This window comes from Pseudonaja textilis, chromosome 2, assembly GCF_049901715.1.
Source record: "Pseudonaja textilis isolate UNSWEBS1 chromosome 2, rPseTex1.2, whole genome shotgun sequence".
NCBI classification, from domain to species: domain Eukaryota; kingdom Metazoa; phylum Chordata; class Lepidosauria; order Squamata; family Elapidae; genus Pseudonaja; species Pseudonaja textilis.
In genome coordinates, this window is record NC_141991.1 from 84,511,218 (window position 1) to 84,532,477 (window position 21,260).

At 44.1% G+C, this 21,260-nt stretch overlaps 1 protein-coding gene across 1 annotated transcript in view; it reads right to left on the reverse strand.

Moving 5' to 3' along the window:
• Positions 1-21,260, reverse strand: part of DPYSL3 (dihydropyrimidinase like 3) — a 70,057-nt gene that overhangs the window by 36,910 nt on the left and 11,887 nt on the right. The window lies entirely within an intron of this gene.

Genomic DNA, 21,260 nt, shown 5'->3' on the forward strand with positions numbered 1-21,260 from the left:
ATTTTGCATTAGTCTTGCTAAAAGTATTACTGCTAATAGTGCACTGCTATTTTTTCTAAGTAGTTTTTCATATCTTGAGAGTTTACAATTTTAATATATTTTGGAAAGAGGTAAATTTCAAGGAATTCATCCACATAATTTTAAAAATCATTTGCAATTTAGGTAAATAATGCCACTAGGGGACAATATGAACACATCTCAAGATTATGTTTTTTATGCTGTAAGTCACCTGGAATAGCTTAGAAATGAGATGAGACACAAATAAATTTAATAATAAAAAATAATAAAAAATTACAGCTGCAATTAAATACAAAGATGCATACTTCAATACATACTTTATGAAGGCTTTATAGAATAGAATAGAGTATTTTATTGGCCAAGTGTGATTGGACACAAGAAATTTGTCTTCTTGTAAATACTCTCGGTATACATAAAAGAAAAGATACATTCGTTAAGAATCAAGAATCATAACGTACAACACTTAATGATAGTCATAGGGGACAATCAGCAATCAAATCATACTAGGAAACAGTCAATATAGATCGTAAGTATACAAGCGACGAAGTTACAGTCCTACAATCACAAGTGGGAAAGGATGGGTGATAAGGAGTGATGAGAAGATTAACAGTAATAGTAGTGCAGACTTTGTAATAGTTGAACAGTGTTGAGGGAATTATTTGTTTAGCAGAGTGATGGCTTTCGGGAAAAAACTGTTCTTGTGTCTAGTTCTGGTGTGCAGTGCTCTATAGCGTCATTTTGAGGGTAGGAGTTGAAATAGTTTTTGTCCGGGATGTGAGGGGTCTGTAAATATTTTCACAGCCCTCTTTTTGACTCGTGCAGTATACAGGTCCTCAATTGAAGGCAGATGGGTAGTAATTGTTTTTTCTGCAGTCCTAATTACCCTCTGAAGTCTGTGTCTGTCTTGTTGGGTTGCAGAACCAAACCAGACAGTTATAGAGGTGCAGATGATAGACTCAATAATTCCTCTGTAGAACTGTATCAGCAGCTCCTTTATTTGAAAATCCGTAACTTTAGATTTTTTGTCACAGATTCCACTTAAATCTTTCTATAAGAATATTATTTTCAATTCATATGCAAGATAAATTCTGTGGCAGTATAACATAAACATCAAATACATGAAAAAAGCAAATTACTTTAATTGAATTCTAAAATTACTATATAAATATCCAGTCTATTAACCACTACTCTCGTAATCTTGGGCCTAATGTAGCAAAATATTCATGACTGTAGGAGCAAAAAAGTACTACAAAGTTAAGACAAATATGGCTCCTTGTGAATTCTTCAAACAGATATGGAAATAGTTAATTGCTTTTACTTTTGTGAAAAGAAAGAAAAGAAAATTTGGTCTGTCACTGCAGAAGCTAGCAAAGCTACTTAATCTGTGAATTTGATTTGTGTAAGATAAAGCCCATTCTAATTGCTGAGCAATTAAGATAAATATGAAATTAAGTCTTTTCACAGTCAACAACTTTTACACCTGATCAATTTGTATCACCCTGCAAAATCAAGAAGAAAACAAAACTCAATCCAAACATGAACTTTTTTTTAATGGATGTGTGAACATATTCCAATTATTCTTCATTCCTCTTCTATACCACTTCTAATTTTACTTTCTCCACTACTTTTACACCCCTTCCCCGGAATTTATACGATGAAATTGCTCATTCCATTATAAAAAAGCTAATCCTGTTCTGAAGATTAAAAGTGAACCAAAGGCACCTGTCAACATTCTCAAGATAACAGTTTATTCCTAGAGACTATACATTAAGAATGGAAAAAGTTTGCCAAACACAACAAAATCACAAGAGACTACTACCATACAGCTGAAATGCATACTGAGGAATCTTAATATTGGATAAAGCTTCCTTAATTAGAAGAATTAATAAGGAAGAGCTATGGTGGCACAGACTGTAGTATTGCAGGCTAATTCTGCAGTCAGCAGTTTGATTGTGACTAGCTCAAGGTTGACTCATCCTTCCAAGGTTGGTAAAAGGAGGATCCAGATTGTTTGGGGCAATATGCTGACTCTGTAAACCTCTTAGAGAGGGCTGTAAAACACTGTGAAGTGGTATGTAAGTCTAAGTGCTACTGCTATTAATTCAGGCAGTTTTGATTAAATAAAACCTGACTTATGTACACTTTATGCAAATGTTTCCATAAGTTGTATCTTCCAATATGTACAATTTTGCAATATTTATGTAGCAGAAATTAGATGAATATTTAGAAAGCTCGGTGCTTGGTTCAATATGAACTTATACAGAGCAGTTACAGCAGTTGGAGAATGATTGAATTTGAATTCATGGTAAAAGGTAAAAACTATTAACTAGTTTTATTATTTAATGAGGGTTCATTATTGGTAAAATATTGACTGAAGCAGCTTCTATTTGAACAATGCAAAATTGCATTGGTTAATTTTGCTGTGAACCAGATCTAGCCTATTAATCTCTCAGTGTTGAAATTCTATCTATTTCTAATCATACAGAGTAAAACTAACAAAAATTGATAAATTAACAATAAAATTAAAATTAACACTGTCTATGGAGATTCTCAGTCATTCAAGTCATGGTTGTTCCAAAGGTGCTTTTTCAGGAGGCAACTGGACTCAGTTTTTTCTTTGAAGATTTTTTTGCTTCTGTTTAAAGGCTGTCAAAATACCTTTCTTCTGAGGATTCGATTTTTCTGCTGGGAGAGCTCCGGTGCAAGGATACAGACAACTGCTTGAAAGCTGGATCTTTTTATTTTCCAGGAAGGCGAGAGATAGCAAGAAGTCTGTGTTCCTGGGCTAGCTATCTTTGTATGGTAAGTCCCTGATTTTTATATCTTTTTCTCATTTTGTGTGTGTGCTTGTGTTTGTATTTCTTCATTTCCACCGGAGGGTAAACTCCGTGGGGTGCAGAAGGCAAACTTTGCAGGGTGGTTTGATTGGATTATCAGTTTCGTCCTAATCTTTTTTTTTTCCTTAATGGTTTCTTATGTTTGTTTTGTGGCAATCTCCTGTCTGTCTCCTTTGCAATATATTTTGTGTCTTTTGTCTGTTTGTTTTGCTGATTTGGCATGTCTTGTGTTTGTAAGGGTTTTCTTTTCTTGTTTCCTTAGTTTTCTTAATTATTTGGGCTTTTGTCTAAGGGGCTTCTTTAATACCTTTTATTTGATTTCTTTTCCTATGCAAGTTTGTTTTATGGCTGGCTTGATGTTCCCTTTGGGCTTTTCCTGCTTGGGTGACACTACTGTCCTTGTGAAGTTTCCTTTCCACACTTCTCATCCAAGAAGCTTCTTCAGCTCTGACTGCGGAATGGAAGGATTTATATTATTTGCAGACAGCTGGTCATTTAATTCAGGGGTGTCCAACCTTTCACCTTCCCTGGGCCACATTAGAAGATGAAAATTTGGTTTGGGCCGCACATAAAATAAAATAACAGTAACGGTACCTGATCATCCCAAAAAACCATAGAAAACATAGTTAACATATTAAATTTATTTGGAAATGAAATTAGTGAGATGTTTTTATTATTTATTATTAATTATTTATTAAAAATTATTTATTTATTATCACGTTTTTTTATCAGTTTTTTTATCACAGTTTATTTTCGGCCAAATTTTGCGGGGGTGAGTGGTGGGGAGAAAGCTCGCCGCCTCACGCCTACCCCTCCTCCTGCAAATGGCCCGGCTGGATGAGGCAGGACTGGAAGGCAGAAGCAGCAGCAGGAGCGGCGGGGACAGAAGCCTTCCCCGCCACCACTGCTGCTTCTGCCCGCCGCCGCTTCTTCCCCCTCCACTGCTGCTGCTTCTGCCCCACCGCCACCCCGCCGCTGCTTCTTCCCCGCCGGGGCAGCAGCAGCGCGGGGCAGAAGCAGCAGCAGTGGCGGGGCAGAAGCGCGGCGAGGCAAAGCGGCAGAGGGGGCAGAAGCAGCAGCAGTGGCGGGGGAAGAAGCGGCGGGGGGCAGAAGCGGCGGTGGCGGGGCAGAAGCAGCAGCAGTGGTGGGGGAAGAAGCAGCGGGGGCAGAAGCAGCGGCGGGGACAAATTCTCTGTGTGTCCAATTACACGACAAATAAAGAATTCTATTCATTAAAAATTTTTATGTTTTCTTTTGTTTTCTCTTTTCTTTTTGAAAGCAACATTTGCAACCTTTTCTCTGAACTGATAAAGAACAGACTCTTGCAAAGAGAGTCTTTTTCACAATAGGGGAAGTGGGAGAGGAGGAAGAAGCTAGGTGTGTGGGCACTGGGTAAACATTCAGTCAGAGGATCATTACTCAAAGCAATGGTCCCAGTCAACTGAAGGTGAAATGTGGGGTGGGGGTGAGATTTCTTCATTTTACAAAAGAAATAAAACAAGTAGCATTTGAAGTGGATGTCAACCTTCCAATCTACCAGATTATAGTTCAAGTTGTACATTTTCCAAACATGCTCTTTTCATCAGCAATGAAAGGAGACATCCTTTTCCACATAAAAGTTTAAGTAATAAGAGATTTTTAAGGCAATTTATGGTTATAACAGAAGCCTGAGGTAACAACTGTTTATTCATTTATCTCTTTTTCCAAAGCTGTCCCAGGGCCTCTTATTACTGGATGTCGCATTTGCAAGGTCAATCATGAGGCCAATTATGGGGCTGTAAAGGGAAGGCCAAATATTTTTAACAGATTTCCTTTATATACAGGCCTTTTTTTTACATTGTACTATTTGTTATGTCCATATCATATTTAGTTTAGTTTACTTTGTTGTCATTGCACCTCGTACAATGAAATCAAACACCATCTTCAGTGTACATCATGACCATGAAAATAAACACAAACACAGTCTTCACCCTTCACACATTGAACCGAAACCCTCCTGCACTATACAGTATACACTATAGTACTGCACTATACAACAGAATTCAAAAGAGCTACTGCCCTGGGATAGAAGCAGTTTTTCAGTCTATTTGCCCTTGTTTTTATTATTCTGTATCATCTGCCAGATGGTAATAGTTTAAAAAAAGGGTTCCCAGGATGAGATGGATCTTTGAGAATGTTTTGAACTTTCTTAAGGCAGCAGGAGTTATAAAGCTCTTCCAAAGAGGGAAAAGGACAACCAATGATCTTCTGGGCAATGACGTTAACCCTCTGGAGTGCTTTCCTATCTGCCACTGTGCAATTGGCAAACCATACAGAGGTGCAGTATGTAAAAATGTTCTCTATGGTGCAGCGGTAGAAGGTCACCAGCAATTTTTCATTCAGTTGTTGCTTTCTGAGAAGTCTCAGGTAGTATAATCTCTGCTGGGCCCTTTTGACCAAGGCTGCAATGTGGGCACCCCAAGTCAGGTCCTCTTTTAGGGTAACACCCAGAAACTTAAAACTGGCCACTTGCTCCACTCAGTCTCCATTGATAAGCAAGGGCTGGATGTCTGATCTGTTCCTTCTATAATCCACTATAAGCTCCTTGGTCTTATTGGTGTTGAGGACCAAGTTATTATTTCCACACCACGAAAGCAACCAGTCCACCTCATCTCAGTAGGCAGACTCATCCCTCCCTGGAGATAAGTCCCACCATTGTTGTATCATCTGCAAATTTAGCAATAGTATTACTAGTGTGAGTGGGAATGCAGTCATGCACATGAAGAGTATAGAGTAAGGAACTCAACATGCAACCTTTGGTGTACCAGTGTTAAGGAGGGCTGAAGAGGTATGATTACCTAATCTGACCCTCTGTGAGCGGCCAGACAAGAAATCCATAATTCAAAGGCAGATTGAATAAGAAAGGCCAAGGTCCATAAGTTTAGACACTAGTCTATGTGGAAGAATTGTGTTAAATGCAGAACTAAAATCTATAAAAAACATCCTCACATAGCCCCCCTGCTGTTCTAGATGAGTCAGAGCAGTGTGAAAAGTGATGGCTATAGCATCCTATGTAGATCTATTTCTTCTGTATGCAAACTGGTGTTTATCAAATGTATGCAGAAGACCAGAAATGATGTGCTGGCAGACCAATTTCTCAAAGCACTTTATGATGATAGGAGTGAGTGCCACTGGTCTATAATCATTGAGGTTATTGATAGGGAACTTCTTTGGCAGTGGAACAATAGTGGAAGCCTTCAAACAAGATGGAATAGTGGCCTGGGATAAAGACCGATTAAAGATCCTGGTAAAGACTCCAGCCAACTGATCAGCACAGTCTTTAAGCACTCGGCCAGAGATACCGTCAGCCTTTCTAGGGTCCACAGCCCTCAGAATGTTCCTCCACAATGAGATGGGGACTACAATTGGCTGGTAGTTGTATTTTATCTGTCTCTGATGTCTCCACTTCAAAGCGAGCAAAGAAATGATTCAGTTCCTCTGCCAATGAAGCATCCCCCTCAGCAGGGATGACATTGGTCAGTTGATGGTTTGTAATTTGTTGAATCCCTCCCCACACCTGCCTCATGTTATTGCTATAAAAATTATCCTCAATCTTCCTCTTATAATCAATCTTGGCCTTCCGAATACCTTTCTTCAGATTAGCTCTGGCAACACTGTATCTTGCTCCATCACCGGACCTAAAGGCCTTGGTCCTGTCACACAAGAGGTGCTGGACTTCCTTGGTTATCCAGGGTTTCTGATTGGGCTAGATCCTATTATGTTTATCCACAGTGATAGTATCTATGCAGTGTTTGATATAGCACAGAACAGTTGCAGTGTGCACCTCTAGGTCAGGGTGGTAAAAGATGTCCCAATTTGTGTTCTCAAAACAATCCTGAAGTTGTTGGGAAGCATATGACACATAGGAGCAGCTATAAAGGTACATGAATATTTATTTATTTATAGAAATATAGTGTTATAAATATTTGAGAAGCATTGTACAAATTCAAATAATTTAAAATCATAATCTGTAAACATATTAGTATAGACCCGTGATGGCGAACCTGTGGCACGCAGAGCCGTCTCTGCCGGCATGTGAGCAGTCGGCCCAACTCAGCTCCACTGCACATGCGTGCCTCCCTGCTGATTTTTGGGTCTAGATCATGCTGCCTTTTCCTGTCCCATTTGCAAAAAAAAATTTAAATTTTTGTCCCACTGGCTGGCCCCACCCCGCCCTATCTGCCTCTCCCACCTCCAGAGTGACACGCGCTGCCGAATGGTTGTTTGGCTGCTCTCTGGTTCCTGCCCCTTGCTTGTTTTCATCGTAGCCGCTTGCTTGCTTGCCTGCCCGACTCCTTGCTTGACTTCTGTGGCCTACATAAAAGTGCCGGGGAGCACTTTGAGGCTCCTGAGGGGTAGGGGTCGAGCCTCCCCTTTGCAACATCTTCGGACATCGCTGGCAGCCACTTCCTGCAGCTCAGGAGTTCCACGCTATTCCCGCTGCTGCTCCTCCTCAATGCCCAGAGACAGGAGGCAGCAGCCACAATGCGGGTTTGCTAGGGAGGCTGCAGGAAAAAATCACCCCTGCCCTGGTTGGCCCCGCCCTCCCCCTTCCTGGTCGCCCCCTGTCTCATTTAAAGCTCTATCATTTAAAGCTCTGTCTCATTTAAAGCTCATTAATTGCTCCGAGACAAAAAAAAAAAATCCTGATCAGCAGGACTTCTATCTCTAAGCAGGAGAGAAAGCCACGGTCACCTGAAGTAGCCCCCCTTGAGCGTGGAGAAAGGTAGCGGTTTAATCCCCTCCGAAAACCCCTTCTACCCTCCCACCTCGTCTCTCAGCGTCTCTTCTCTGCATACAGGAGAAGCCACATTCTTGTGGTGATTGGCTAGCCCTGAGCTGAGGGGAAAAGGAGGAAATGGCTGGGGGAAAAGTTGGGGAGACCAGAGGAGCATCCCCCTTCCCAGCCAGCAGGGACTGTCTGTGATCGCTATTGTTCCCCCCCCCCCTTTTTGAAAATGTTATTGATTTTTGAAAACAAACATAAACAAAGAAAACATAAAGACATAAAACATCTTTTTTGAAAGCAGCATAGTCCCGGGTTACATCTCTTCGTACAGACACAAATTCCAGTTCATGCTCATTTTTATATTCCATTCCATATCTTATTACTATTCTACGTTTTCAATATAGCTTCTCCCCTCTTTTAACTTTCTTAATTTTATTTTATTTATTTCATCTCAATTCAAATCATTGTACTTACATTCTTTGTCTGTCCTGTTTCAACTGTCTACTATCTTTTCTCATTAAACAAAATTTCTCCTGTAATCACTGATTGGAGTATGATGCCTTTATATCTTTCCCCTAAAATTATAACACTTAATATAATACATAACTTCCATTCGGATTCTGCTTGGCACTTTCTAAAATTAAATATTGTATTTTTAAAAAAGAAAAAAAATATAAATGTATAATATAATTAGAACAACAATCCATACCAATTCAATTCTATCATTAATATTAATATTCATTTAAATCTTAACTATTGTTCCCCTTTGTGGGGTGGAGCCCGATGTCTTTTCTCTCGCCCGGCAGTCATGGCTAAGGAAGCGCTGCCACCAGGTACTTTAATGCCCGCCGCAATCCAAAGCTTGGCTCCCTGCTCTCAGTCTCCCTTTGTCACAGGTGTCAGTTCAGGAGCCATGTGGAGAGGGCTACAGAAGGGGAGGGCTTCTTTCCCATTGGTTCATCTCCAGGCAACAGTGTGTGTAGCCAGAGAACTGGGAGACAGGGAGAAAGAGAGGGAGAAAGAGAGACACAGAGAGAGGGGGGAGAAAGGGAGAAAGAGGGATAAAGGGAGACAGAGACAGAGAGAAAGACAGACAGAGCGGTGGAGGGGGGAGAAAGGGAGACAGAGATATGAAAGAAAAAGGGAGAAAGAGGGAGGGGGAGAAAGGGAGAAAGAGGGAGAAAGGGAGAGAGGAGGAGAAATGGAGAAGAAAAAGGGAGAAAGAAAAAGAGGGAGAAAGTGAGAGGGAGAAAGGGATGAAAGAAAAAGAGGGAGAAAGACAGAGATAGAAAGAGAGGGAGAGAGAGAGAGATGAGATGTTGCTTCTTACGGGAAAGGGGAGTTATCTAAGTAAGAACCTCCTCCTCACTTTACCCCACCTGAAAGGGGAGAGAGTCTCTGAATAAAATGAAATCCACTATTTGTACTTAGTGTGGCTGTCCTTTATTTCCTGCTTTTTCAACCTCAGCTGCTTTGCGCAGTGCTTGTCAGCTGTCCAAGCGGCACAGCGGATGGTATCTTGCAAATGCTCTGCACGTGCATACAGCACTCGTCAGGCATGGCCGCGCACAAGCACATGGTCGCGTGCAAAATGCGCGCTCACTGAACCGGTAACACTGGTTGGATCCCACCTTTATATGTTGGCACTTCACGATAAATAAGTGGGTTTTCGGTTGCAATTTGGGCACTCGGTGCCAAAAAGGTTCGCCATCACTGGTATAGACTGTAACTCAGCAGAAAAGTAGTATCTTTTACACAGATGTCCAGATAAAATCACAGGTTATTTTCTAAACTGGAGATGGGAACTGGCAGCATACTAATGTGAAATTCTCAAAGCTTTTTTTTTTTTACAGAAAATAATGATAAAGTACAATTTTGAGTAGCAAGACTTTATAAATAAAAAGGTGGTTTTTTTTTAAGAACAGTTAATTTTCTCTTATTACTAATTCATCAGTGACAAAAGATCTGGGCTGCTTCTTCAAATCAAATCACACTCTCTTGTTCGCATCAGTCTGTCAAGGGTCTGGAAAAGAATAGTGTATCTATGCCTCCTTAGGATTCAAGTTCTATGAGTGTTCAACTGTTCATTCACATAAATGAGTTTGGTGCAAAGTTTCACTATATACTGAAGAGCTTTGGGTGGGAATCCCATTTTCTCCTTTCAATGTGCATGAACATTGGCTTGATTCCTGTTTTTTTCTGCTCAGTTTTTGCTACCGGTTTGTGCCCAGCGGGATCCCAAACAAAAAAGGATGGGAATTAGTAAGTACATGTGAGTTCACATATCCTTTTCCTTCATAGCTCCAATACAAGATATATGAGTGAACTAAGTTATTTAGAGGAAGGGCAAATAACTCACGGTAACAGCATAGAATATACAGGTAGTCTTTGAGTTACCATGACAATTGAGACTAGAATTTCTGTGCTAAGTGAAGTAAAGTGCAACGTCACATTACTACATTGCTCACTCATGGCAATCCTAAAAGCCCGTGCTGTTATTGTTAAGTGAGGGTTGTTATACAAGGACTTCATCAATTGCAATATGAAAAGAGGCAGAAGTCCCTAAGTACTTGCTTATATATCATTGAAACTGCATCCCAGGCAAGTAGGCAGGCAGTATGCAGTAGGGGTGGGTAGTATAAGGTCTCCATCTAGGGGCTGTTTGGGAGAAAAGCAGGACGGCAGTGACTTATAACTCCTGCATTGACTGCTTATGGGAAGCTAGCAGGTGATAAAATGACCTGCAAATGGTGATAAAATAACCATGGGACCCTAAATCCATTGTAATTCTTAGTTGGCTGACAAGCACCCAAATCATGATTACATGTCCACAGGCACACTGTGACAGCTGCAGGTTTGAGGATGGTTTTAAGTCTCCCACAGTATTGTCATAACTTTGAACAAGTCATCACTAAGTGAGCATTAGCATCTGATAAAACAGTGTGTATCTGTAATCATGGGAAGTAGAGTCTGACAAATATCCAGGAAGGGAACGTCCTATATAAAAGTTATGAGGAGATTATATATTATCATTGGAATTAAAAGTTTATCAATTTTGCAGCTTGGCTGGGTCTATGATATCACTAGGATGGATGACTTGGACAAAATGGTGTCAGTATAGAGCAAGAATAGATTTAGCTTTTTCAGCTGCCAATATTGTGTTGCAATGCTCTAGTGAGCAAAAATGAATTTAGAAGGGAAAGTAGGGGTGTGGTTTGCATATTCATCAGAGGAACAAGAAGATGCAAGGGCTTACTCTCACAATATGCAGGGATATTTTTCCTTCTGAAGATAACAAGAGCTGCACATGCTGCAAATGTAGACTGGTTCCCCTCCTTGAAAAGAATGAGAAGAGGAGTGAGGAAAAACTATTCAGAATTCCTGAAGTAAATGCAGTGAATGCTTTCCAGAAAAAGCCAAGTGAAAGGAACCATAAATTGGACAACTTAACCCGAAAATCCTAATCTGTCAAGAAGAGCTCATTCACTAAGAGCTTCAAAGATTTCAGGGCCTCCTCACTGGTGATGCCTCTGGACTCCTGGATGAAAAGCAACTGCTGCAAGCTCAAAGAAGTAGCTGCAGAGACTCTATGACTCTGCAAAGAGAAGGACTGTTTATTTTGCAATCAGCAAAGGAAGGAACTGGTAGCTCCTAAATGAGAACAGGGCATTTTATGGCCCTCAAGCCACATGCTGCCTGGCTCTCCCTGTCCAGCCCATGTGAGGTCATTTGGAAATTAGAAATCAAATACAAATAAGTGTATGCTGAAGCTGAAGCTGCCATGCCTAAAGATGAAGCAGGCACTTAAGCTGGTGGAACGGGAACCCAGGAAAAGATCCTCAGGGAGAATAATTAAGAAGAAACAAAGTTGTTAAGGAAACAAAGGAAAAATGTCACCTGAACCAGACAAAACAATTGGGCCTAAACACACGGACAACCCTTCCCCAAATCCCATCAACAGCTACCAGTCTTGAGAATCAACAAAGCAAAGACTCTGGGGATAGAAGGGATCCTGAAGCCCAACCATTCTGAGTTGTCTTTGGATACAGACTTGGTGACTTCCCTCCATCTGGCTAGTGTCTATCAGTCTAGCTGAAAAGCACATGGGTAAATTTATTCATTCATTCATTCTTTCATTCATTTATTGAATTTATATTGCCACCTATTCGCCCATGGCGACTCGAGGTGGCTTACAGAATGTAAAACCATATTAAAAAAAAAACAACCCAAGAAAAACTAACAAGAAAAATAAATTAATAAAGTACAATAGAACAAAATCTGGAAAAAAAAAATCACCCCTCAACTCCCACCCCTGCCCCGACGACAGTTCACACAAGCTATTTCATGGGGTCCATCCTGCTCTGGGTTCCCCAAGCCCACTGGCAGAACCTGATCTTCAGTGTTTTCCGGAAGAGTATTAGAGAGGGGGCCATTCTAATCTCTGGGGGAATGATGTTCCAGAGAGAGGGAGCCATCATGGAGAAGTCCCTTCTTCTGGGTCCCACCAGGCGTATCTCCCTTAGGGATGGGATCCACAGCATTCCCTGCCTCCCCGCTCTGATGGGTCAGGTAGATGTTACCGGCAAGAGACAGTTCCTCAGATAACCTGGTCCCAAGCCATGAAGGGCTTTAAAGGCGACAACCAGCACCTTGAATTGCACCCAGAAGCAAATCAGCAACCAATGCAGCTCCCGCAGGAGAGGTGAAACATGCGCACACCAGGTTCTGCACAAAACCATGCGGGCTGCTGCATTCTGCACTAATTAGAACTTCCGGATGTTCTTCAAGGACAGCCCCATGTAGATGTGGATGATCTTGTGTGTGTGCCTGTGAAAAAAAGCAAATAAGTATGTTGTAACCAGTATGGTTTTGCTGTTATTTTAAATTCACTGGATTTCTAAAGAACCAATTGTGCTTCAGTGTTTGGTTGAATGTGATTTCAGTGTGCCTATTTACAGGACTGTGTGTTAGTGACTATAAGCATATGCGAAATGCCTTGTATGCAATGTAACTGCATTCCTTTTATTTTGCATTTCCAGGACTGAGAGTGTGTGAGTGACTATAAGCCCATCCTAAGCATGTGTGTAATGTCATGCATGCAATATAACTGCATTCCTTTTATTTTGAAGGCAACTGCTATTTTTTTCCCCAAATTTCAATTTACATGCATGTCTACGCAACTTCACAACACTATTGGTTCCGCCATCCACAACAATCCCAGTTTTTCATGTGGCCCCTTGAGAAAATTAATTGCCCACTTCTATCCTAGACCAAAGCATTCCCCCTCATGATAGTTGATCAATATGAGAGCCACTTTTTAGGAGAACAGAAGCAGGCATGATATTCCCCTCTGAAAAAAATATCAGGGCCGGCCAAAAGAGACCCCGCGCCGCGAGCCAAGAAATCCCACACATACCACCAATGTTACACACCCTTCCTTTCCAGCCGGTCACGTGTGGATCAGCTCCAGAGCTGGGCAGCCGCTTCCCTGGGGGCGGGGCCGAGGCCACCACTCGGGGAGCGCCCGCTGCTTTCCCTCACCAGGGCCGGGCGGTGGCCTGTTGCACGGAGAGACGGCTGGTCCATGGCTGCCCAGCTCCCTTTTCCTGCTGCTCAGCGGCCTCTGCTCGCACCACCCGGGCTCCGCTCAGGTGTTCGGCGTTGCTACCACCGGCACGGCTCTGCGCGGCTCCAGTCCCACGTTGCCTCGGGATGGGAAAGGCAAAACCGGGAGCTGCTGTGCCTGAGCCTCCGGTGCCGCTGCTGCCATTGCAAAGTGCCGCCGTGGCTCTTCTTTTTGCCTTTCCCTTCCTGAGGCAATGCGGGACTGGAGCTGCACTGGCGGTAGCAACTCCTGACCCAAGGGGCCTCCGAGGGGAGGGGAAGGAGGAGAAGGCGGGGGAAAGGGGGGGGCGATTCCCAACAAAATCGGAATTCCAATTTTAATCGGAAAAATATCATGTCTGCAGAAGGCAGAAAACTGGTAGTGATCAATGGATCAAGAAAATTAAACAGTCTGGACTCTGATAAAAAAGCATGCTTCTGAGAATGCATTTAGAAGATGTCCTGGAAATCTCTGTGAAGAAAAAGACAACCCAGACAATACAGTAACACCGAGAAAATAGAAATGGGTGGGCAAGTTATGCTTACATGACAGAGAAGAGGGAGAGGTCCTGCTTTACTTTGGCCTTCTCCCCCAAAGAGAACTGTATTAACATGGGTTTTAACCAGAACAATTGAGAAAAGGAAGAAGCAGCAACTCAAGAGATAGCTAGAATGCAACTGGCTACCCTGAATGATTTTATGACTCCAGGACCACACCAATTACATCCAAGTGTTTGAAGGAGCATGCAGATGTCATCTTAAAAGTCCCTTTCTGTGATCTTTGAGAAATAATAAAAGTCTGGAAATAGTATCAGAGACAGGAGGTTAAATGTTCTTATCTTTAAAAGAGAAGACTCAAATAAATACAAACGGGGCGTTGGTTCTTACCTGATACACCCGTTCCCTTTGAGCTGCAAAGAGCATCCAGTAGTGGGAGGTGCTTCAGTCTCTGCATTCATAGGCTGAGCTTGAATTGAGGAACGATCCTCCTCCTCCACGTGACTCCTCCACAGCGTTGCCCAGTTTTGTGAAGACAAGAGGAAAAAAATCCATGCTCTCATCCTAACTACCTAATGGTCCATTGGCCAAAACAAGACCCCACCAGACGGTGAATTTGGGTGGGGCTGGATGCTCTTTGCAGCTCAAAGAGAACGGGCCTATCAAGTAAGAACCAATGCCCCTTCTCCTCAGAGCTGCTCAGAGCATCCAGTAGTGGGACATACCAAAGCTGGGCCTGTCCTACAGGAGGGAATCCGTCTGGTCCGGAACCTCCTCGGGATCTCTAAGCTCAGCCTATGAATGCAGAGACTGAAGCACCTCCCACTACTGGATGCTCTGAGCAGCTCTGAGGAGAATATGATAATACCTGTTGTCAATGCTAGACAAAACTCTGGAACAGATGATTAAACAATTGGTTTGTGAGTATTTAGAAAATAATATACTGCTTGGAGGTAGCCAGCATGGATTTATGAAAAATATTAAAAGGCTAATCAACCTCTCCTTTTTTGGATAAACGATCAGTTAGGTGATAGTATGATGGGCACTACCCACCAGACGTGGTATTTAGCAGGTTCTGGCCAGTTCTGGAGAACCGGTAGTAGAAATTTTGAGATCGGACAACTGGCAAATACAACCTCTGACTGGCCCCGCCCCCATCTATTCTCTGCCTCCCGAATCACAGCTGATCGGCTGGGTCTTCTTTTCTTGCCTGCACAGGAGAATGGAGCTGGAAAGCAGCTTAGTGGGGTGGGAATGGGGATTTTGCAGTTACCTTCCCCCAGGAGTGGGGAGGGAATGGAGATTTGGCAGTAACCTTCCCCCAGGAGCGGGGACGAAATCGAGATTTTACAGTATCCTTCCCCTGTCATGCCCACCAAGACAAGCCTACCAAGCCACACCACACCAACCAAGCTACGCCCGCAGAACCAGTAGTAAAATTTTTCGAATCCCACCACTGCTGCCCACCTTGATTTCAGCAAGACATTTGACAGACTCCCATAAAAGAAGATGGCAAAATGTGGACTGGACTATAGTACCATTAGATGGATACAGCTCAGAATGAAAAATTATCGCTGAACACAGTACAATGGTTCTGCATCAGACTGCCCTAAGCACAACCCCGCAAAAGATGCTCCTCTTGTGCCTTCAATTTCTTAACTGACAAGATGCTATTTATTTATTTGACAAATTTATAGCCACCCATCTCACATGAAGTGGCTCTGCACAGCATACAATAAAATCCACAAAATATACTATCAAAAGTAAATAAGAACGATTGAAACAGGAATAAAAGCAAGATCATGAGAAGAAAATAAATTACATAATATAGCATGCATGTTCCCTATTACCAGGGAATATCTAGATTTTCTCAAAAGAAAAATGAGAGAGAGAGGGAGAGAGAGAGCGCGCTTCCAGGACAAAAGGGGTTTTTATGGAAGGCCATGAGGTTGGGCTAACCTAAACTTGGGACGGATGATATTCAAGAGGGCAAGTGCCATGGAAGAAAAGGCTTGCCTCTTAGGTCCTTTTACATAGAACTTTTTTGCGGACAGGACCATTACCTAGCATGTGTCTCCTGCGAGACCTGATGAGATGGGTAGCCGTGATCAGGAAGAGGCAGTTCCTCAGATAACTTTAGATAACTTTAACATTAAGACTCATCAAGTGCTGAAGGTGAAATATAGCTTTTGAACGTTAAAAGTTTAATTTTCTTCCAGGTATCACCCTAGGCATACACACAACCATATTAAATATATTACAACAACCAATGCAAGCAAATTATTTATTTATAACTAGGCAATGGAAAAATGCAGTATTTTTCATTTTAGGGAAAATACAAATTAAAAAAATATTGAATACTAAAGTTGACTATGGCAGTGAAAGAGCTGACAGTGTAACAAGCTGGGGGGAGGGGAATTCTGTGGTGGCTCCTTTGCTTCAATGTCTTGAGCTTACTTTGTTTAGTGGTTAATCCAGGGTTGGGTGAATGTGAGCCAAGAGACTAGAAAAATACAAGTAGTACATAAAGTAAATCAATAGAAGAATAGAATTAGGATTGGAAGAAGTGAATGACCCTCTCTATTTTGCACTACATACAATGAAACCTCAATGTAATTTACTGTAGATTCTGCCAAAAAAAGAGCATTTTTCATTACTCTGTGAAAACAGAAAGCACTGCATCCTGAATACGTTATCATGTGAACGAGCAAGGGCATCTGAGGATTTTGTGAATTGAGCCAACTGAAGGGAACCTCTCCCTCCCCACCTCATAAAGTTCCTGCCCAAATAACACTGTGAGTAGTCAGTCTTTGAATTCTTGTCTGAATTACTGCAATGCACTCTACATGGAGCTGCCCTTGAAGGGCATTTGAAAGCTTCAGCTGTGCACAATGCAGTTGTGCGGATAATCAGATGTTTCACACATATAACATCCCTATTGTGGTGAGCTGCATTGGTTCTCCATATATTGCAATTGAAGGTGATGGTTTTTGCCTTTAAAGCCCTTCATGGCTTAGGACCAGCTTACCTAAGGGACTGTTTCCTCCCTATTGTTCCTACCTTTCCAATTTGGTCTGGCAAATTGGGCATGCTGAGTCCTTTCAGCTGGCAGGGATTAGTTGATGTATCTTCTCTGGAACATTCCCCCTCCAAAGATCAGAATGGCTCTTACCCTCTTGGCCTGTCATATGGTCTTGAAGATCTGGTTATGTGCCTAGGCTTGGGTCCCCAAGCATGTTAAGTATCCTATTTCTTTGTTATATTGATATCTATAATTCTAATTTTTCCTCAGCTTTTATATCTCCCACGCTTGGTTTTAACTGATTTTATGATTGTTCACCACTTGGAATCATTTGTCTGATGGGCAGCTATAGAAATTGATTGAAAGGATAGACGACAGGTCTTTTTATAAAGTAAGCGTTCTTTAAAAACAAAACAAAAGCAATCCTCCCTCCCATTGCCTGAAGAACTGGCAATGCAAACAGGAGTCATTTTTAGTGCTCAAGACTGTCTCTTCATTCCAATTTTCTGATTGCTGTTGTTGTATTAAATGCACAAAATAAGAAGAACTATTTTCCCACACAGTGGGGAAGTGGCTGGAATCAATGTCTGCAGCAGCTTGAGTGGCTAAGTGATGAGGAACAAGATCCAATATTTTCTCATTTTCTCAATTCATGTCCAGTAAAAAAGACTAGATATTTTGGGAGTCTTAAAGGTCATTCTTTTTTACACCTAACTATAACAATTGTCACCATCCATATGCACAGATTTTTGAAATGTATGTAACAAACTATATTTATCCCATTTTAATCACTGGTAGTTAAATCTCTCTGAATTTGAAACTACTGTAGTGAAAACGTCAATTAGCAACGTACCTTCAACTTAGAAATTATATCACGTGCACAGAATGAATCTCATTAAAATCTGATTAAAAAGTAAAAAACCACAGAATCATCACATTTGAAGAGCAGCTTCATACAAGGCACCTTACCCATGGTCACTACTTGGTAAATGAGCAGTTTTTGATAGCCTATAACATAAAGCTTTTTTATGGAAATGGTTAGGTAATCAAATATGACCATTTACTGTATAATTTTCACTGTCAGTGAAACTCTCACCAGAGAAAGAATTCAAGCAGTATATGTGAATGTTAAAGTAGATTTTATTAGCCACCTCATCCTTCATCCCATAATTATGACAGCCATACACTCAAGTATCTCAACATACCTGAACACTGTTAGAAGGTATGATGAGCGCTACAGACAGGAAGAAAACACCAGGTCCACATGAAGGACCAATAAATTGATTTATTGCTAAACCTATGGACAGGAATCTTTTCCATGGAGCTGCTACGAGCGTCCAGGTTGGGAGGTGCTTCAGTCTCGGCTCCTACAGGCTGAGCTTGAAATTGAGGAACGCCTCTCACCATCACGTGGTCCTCCGGCGTCCCCAGTTTTTAGCTCAGCCTCGTGGCAGTCAGGCTGTTCGCTCCTTAGCTCCTTGGCTGATCGGTTTTTCTACTTATTCAACTGGACCCTCTCTTCACCAACGCAGGAAAATTGAGGTTTGGACTCCCAAGGGAGTACCCTGATACAAGGGGGAGAGTTTTATCGCGCATTTCAGGGGCAGAGGCTAGCGTTCCGAACGCCACCCCCCCACACCCCTCCTTCGCACATCGTTCCTTCGCTCCGGCGAAAACGCCTCGTTTCTTGCCTGCCTTGACTTCCCCTTCTCACTGTTTCCCCCCCACGAACGCCCTTAGCTCAGGGGAAATCGCTCCCCTGCCTCTTCCTTCGTTAGGAGAGTTCCGCCGCTGGGTCTAGCCTAGATTGTTTGCGGCCGCCATTTTGGGCTCCGCATGGCGTCCGCCATTTTGAATGAGGCTTCAGACAGCAACACCATTTTGAATGTGGCCTCACCGCATGGCGTCCGCCATTTTGAATGTGGCTTCAGACAGCGACGCCATTTTGAACGTGGCCTTCGGGCCTACCTTTCTTGTCGGAGGCACCCCGTTACAGGCTGCAGGTTATTGAGTCTCTAGGCAGCCCCTCGGACTGCCTAGACTACCGCTCATTTTTCCAGGCCTCTCACAAGCCTTACAGAGCTTCAAGGGTCCGCTGGCTTCGCAGCCTACCCAGCAGGCGAGGTAGCAGCATAGTAATCCCCCCACCCGGTCCGTCCGGAGAGGGTAGCTGCTTGGGCGTTCACCTTTTGGCTGATTGGCTTCACGCACCAGGCCCTCAACTCCATAGCAGTTCACTAAAAAAAATTTTGATCAAAGGGGGGCGTGAAACAGTTGCTAGGATTCCTGGCCTTCCGTAGGCCGCATCCAGACGTGCCAACCGTCTAATACTAACCCAAAATTCCTTTTCTTGCTCCTTCAGATGGCAGACGACAAAACACCTCGTGGCCCTTCCTTGAAGGCCAAATCAAAGACTCATCACCTGCGTAAACAGACCCAGGAAGCCTCTAAAGCCTCCCAGAGAGATGCTCTCAGGCGTCACAGGGCACTTGAGAAGGAGATCGACAGGCGGTCCAGAGAGTTAGACTCCGTGCCTCTGGCTCCTTCCGCCCCTACTCCCTCAACCTCCACCCAACCCCCTCTCCCCTCCTCCCCGGCACCCTCCTCTCGCTCTCAGCCTAGACAGGCCCCTGAGGCCACATTTACTCCCACCGCTGCAGGTCTACGCCCAGAGGAGCCTCACCCACCTCCCATGATGGAAATCCCGGAGAATCTCAGGCAGTGGATGGAGTTGGCCATCCGACAAAGCATAACGCATGAGCTCCAGCGCATGGCCGGTCCGGCTCCACGGCCCGCGACCTCTGAAGCGCAGGCACCTTCCGTTCGCTCATTCTCCGGATCCGAGGCCTCGCACGGGCAGGTAGCATCCCACGGGAATTTCCCCTTGTTTTTGGAGGAGGAGATAGAAACTCAGGAGCTCGGGGACCCTACCCAATTTGGGGAAGGCGAGGACCTGGACTTGGGGTCCATTTCTGGCAGTGAGCCCTTCTCGGGAGCAGACCCACTGGAGGGGGACATGTCGGAGGACGAGGGCCTCACTCCGGACCAACCCGCCTTTGTGGGCTTGTTCAAGCCGCACCTGTTTAGGTCCATTCTATTTAAGGCCAAGAATACCTCCGGCCTGACCTCCCCCACTCCTTCCCAACCAGCGGCTTCGGGGGAACCCTTCGACTCCATCTTCTCCCAGCCCATGGTGGAGACTGATGTGGTCCCCGTCCCACCTATCTTCTCGGACATGGTCTCCAGGCAGCTAGCCTCCTCAGGGCCTCCCCCCCTCCCTCCTCCCAGGATAAACGTTTCTTCAATCTTGACCCGCAGTTCACTCTTTTGTTAGACCCCCCTCCTGTGGACGAGCCCATTGTAGGACTAGCTTCCCGGTCTACCCCTAGCGACGCCCTCGAGGCCCTCAAGCCCGAGGACAAACGAGCCGAGCTGGCCCTACGCCACGCTCATCATTCCGACGCCTGGGCAGTCAGGGCATCCACTGCTGCATCTTTCTTCATTAGGTCCTCGATTAAATGGCTCCAACAACTCAAACAACATGTCCCCGCGGCCAACCCCAGAGCCCAGCAGGACATCACCAAACTCATGGCCGCGGCTGAATTCTCGGCGGATGCCACTTTCCAAGCCGCCAAGTTCTCCACCAAGGCCATTTCCTCCCAAGTCACCGCCCGCTGCTTGCTCTGGCTCCGCCACTGGCAAGCGGATGTCAAAAACAAGGCCAAGCTGGCCTCAGCCCCCATCTCTGGGGGAAACTTTTGGGCCGGCTCTTGATCCCTTTCTGGCCGAGACTCGGAACAAACGCACGTACCTCCCCTCTCTTTTCGGAGGCCCGACCCCAGAGGCCCCTCCTCCTCCCCTCGTCGAGGCTCCTTTCGTCCCTCCCTGCATTCCTACCCCAGATTCTCCCAACCTCCTTACAGAACCCCCTCCTCGCATGTCCGGTCAGACTCGTCTGACAGGCCCAAACGAGGCTCCTTCAAGAGGCCTTTCCGGGGATGCAGAAACCAACCTTTCCGTCGATCTCGCTAGGGCAAACCTCCCCATAGGCGGCCGCCTCAAGCACTTTGCTCATCAATGGGAGGCCATCACTACTGACGTATGGGTCAGAGATACGGTTCGTCTCGGACTGGCACTCGAGTTTCACTCCTCCCCCCCCCGAATTCTTTATGTCTTCCCCCGCTTCCAGGAACCCTGCAAAACGGGCCCTCATGGAGGCCGCCATTCACCACCTCCTTGATATAAAGGCCATCCAGCCCGTTCCCTCCTCTGAACGGGGGCGAGGCTTCTACTCCCACCTGTTTGTAGTGCCCAAGAGTTCGGGGGGTTGGAGGGCTATCCTCGACCTTAAAAGACTAAATCGCTACATTGCCCCCCGCAAATTTAAGATGCACACTTTGCAGTCGATACTTATGGGAACCCGGCGAGGGGGCTGGCTCTCCTCAATTGACCTTTCCGAGGCATACTTGCATATTGCTATTCGCCCCTCCCACTACAGGTTTCTCCGTTTTGC